Source organism: Aplidium turbinatum, chromosome 17, assembly GCF_918807975.1.
Source record: "Aplidium turbinatum chromosome 17, kaAplTurb1.1, whole genome shotgun sequence".
Classification (NCBI taxonomy): Eukaryota; Metazoa; Chordata; class Ascidiacea; order Aplousobranchia; family Polyclinidae; genus Aplidium; species Aplidium turbinatum.
In genome coordinates, this window is record NC_137488.1 from 18496197 (window position 1) to 18499256 (window position 3060).

At 38.9% G+C, this 3060-nt stretch overlaps 1 long non-coding RNA gene across 1 annotated transcript; it reads right to left on the reverse strand.

The window, feature by feature from the left end:
* Positions 1-913: 913 nt before the first annotated feature.
* Positions 914-2786, reverse strand: LOC145786441 (uncharacterized). The gene is made up of 3 exons (XR_014291295.1): positions 2711-2786; positions 1688-1811; positions 914-989 (listed from the first exon to the last, which is right to left on the reverse strand). It is a non-coding gene; the product is annotated as an uncharacterized LOC145786441 (long non-coding RNA).
* Positions 2787-3060: the final 274 nt, after the last annotated feature.

Sequence of the window (3060 nt, forward strand, 5' to 3'; positions counted from 1 at the left end):
TATACATCTACGTCATCGTCACCATCAAACAGGCAAGTGAACGAACGGTTGCTAGACAAGATATCTCCATTTGGGGTAAAATTAAAGAGCTTTGGAGTAACTGTAACACAAAAAAGCTTGGTAAGGTTTTGCTACTGAAAAGTTGTTAAAAGATTGCAAGCCAAAGCATAGCCTCCTGCCCCAACAGAGAATTTCCCCGAAGTTGCTGTGTTTGTCGATGCAGCAGTTTTTGTGTTTATTCTCTGACTCATTGTCATTTAGTTGCAGGCGCTTAATAGCACAAGATTGGGGGGAGGGAGCATATAAGATTCATTCCACATGTCAGTGTGGCCGGCAACAAGCCGGTCTGGTGACCTTCCATAGGAAACTTTGTAAAATAAAAAGTTTAAAGCACATTAAAGCAAATTGTTTAAAGCACACACTCCGTGAGTAATAATAATGTTATTGTAATGTAGTTTATTTATTGTCGCTCTACAACATCTCAGCCTTTTAGAGTCAGGGCTGATGTTTAATTTTATATCAGATTTACGATGTCACCGCAATACTACCCGATTAATCCTCACTGCGTTATGCAAGAAAGAACACAATCGGTAGCGTTTTTAAAGCTTGGTTTGAGCCGACTTGGAATCGAACTCAGATCTACCAGCTCCAGAACCAAAAGCGATAAGCACTTGGCCGCCTCTAGTGAGCGGTCAGCACGCGGGTAACCATCGGGTGTTTATTCACTGAGGTATTAGATTAGTAGAATCCGGGGACATAGGTAGAATCGGATCAAAGTAGCAGCTAACTTCAAATGGTTTGACTTAAATTTTTGCGACATTTATAAAACTGCACCTGCAACCACAAAAGTGTCGGAATTCCTCGGCAAAGAACCATTGATCGATGCTGTGCATGAAAAATTTCCAGCAGCAAAATAAGGTGCGTTCGTGAAATTAAACCAGATTGTATTTTCAACTGTTGTTTCAGGTGGTTGAAATGTGGACGGTGCGCTGCAACAATAATGCGAAAAGAAATTGTTAGTTGTCACAATTTTGTCTGAAAGTTAAGTTTTGGCAAGTCGCAAACTATTTACCTACAAGTTAAATTAAATTGGGGTGCATCATGAAGAAGTTTCATTTCGTGATGCATCACGAAGAAGTACCACTTTACTGTTGGTCAACGGCTCTTTGAAGACATCAAAGACAAGTCAAGTCGTAGTGTCTTTGCAAGACACTAACAGAAATCAATAGAGCTCTATCAATCAATTTGATTAGTTACCAAATCTGACTGCTTTTACAGTATTTACTTGAAGATATAGGCTGTTTGGTTTGGCTTTTGATTCTTTATCCTTGGAATGACAAAGCCTTTGATAGGTTATTCCTGGTAGTTTCCCATACGTGTACGCCGTACGAGCTTTGAACCACTGACGCAGGGCCGGTTACCGAGATTGGCAGAGTGAAGTTTCCATAGTTGTTGTTTATAAACTATTCCATCAAATAAGAGCCACTAAATGGAGAGCAGTCCTGAAATGCGTTGCACAAGCGCACACCCAGAGAGCTGAACCAGAGCCGCTTGATCTTGAGTGGGACGTTTAGCCACTGAGCTAATGGGTTTGAAAGTAAACTTAAATGTTGGCTTTTTAGCCTTCCGTCTACATAAAGTAAACCTACGACTTTCGGATGTAAACCTAGACACGACAGAAACACACCTGCTCCATAGAATGTCTTTGTACCAGCTCTTTGGGATACCAGAAGCAGTGCAGCTGACTGATACTTCTTCATTGTTGTCTTCTACCGTGATTGAGTCAACGGAGCTTGTCACATCAAGAGATGCTGGTAATCACAATAAATTTTGTTGGTTATGACTAGGGCAACCAAATTTTTGACCTAAAAACTTAAAATTTTGACTTTATTGACTTTATCAAAATCACTCGAAAAAACTGCAAAAGATAAATATGGAGTGTCTTTAAATATCCCGAAATTACTAAGAGGGTTCTGCAGTATTATACTTCAACATCAAGTAATGTTTCACATTATCGCCTTTGAAGTTCCTGTCTCTCGCCAAATTTTTTTCTAAAATGGAGAAACTTCTCACTACTGATACGGAAGTTGCTTGGGAGTTCCTCAGCAGGCTATATAAATGTGGTGAAATATCATCTCGTCCCATTTTCCAATTTGGCAGGGCGAAACAAGACTATTACCACAGAAATTGCAACAAATGGATTATTACGTCAGAATAGCAACATAAATTGCAACAAAAAATCAGTATCTGTGTAGCTTTAATAAAATATCAATAGAGAGAAGAAAAACTACGTTAAAAGAAAATTTTAACCTAACCAAAACATTTGACTTCTTTTTTACTTAATAACTTTGAAACCTCTCTTCGTGTCAACCTGAAATTTAGTTTCTGGTCGTTTTATAAACTTTGAACAAGGCAGAAAAATTTTGACTTTATTGACTTTTGGTTGCCCTAGTTATGACAAATTAACTTTGTCTAAGCAAAATCTAGGCATGCCTTCTTTAAGTGTCTTGCAAAAGACACAGTCTCAAACTTTTGAGCGGTATCGAACTGGTACCCTATCGAACGTCAAACCAGGGCTCTGACCACTCGGCTATGCAGCCAGAGGTGTTGCTAGCATGTTGCCAACAACCAGTCAGTATGCTGCAAATTAACAGCAACCAATGTAAAAACAAAAAAACCAAACGACTCGAACTTTTGTGAAACCTCATACCTTTCACCACAAATGACGTATTTTTCACCAGAGTGAAACCATTGCTATCATTGATTGAAGCTGTGCAGGAATATTTTCCAACGGCAGAAGCAGCTGCGTTGGTGAAATTAAGCAGAGCTACAGTTCCATTTATTGTTGCTTGATTTTTTATGGATTCTGAAGGTCCACTGTGGAAACAACATGAAAATGGATGCGTGACTATTGAGAGGTTGAACAATGTTCAGTAGGCTATTATTTTGGTAGAATGATTAGTTGAGGAATTTTTCCGTTGTAATGCACAGCCCGGAAATGACTAATCTACGCGAATTGATTATCATTAAAACTTTTTGAGAACTACACTGCACTCTATA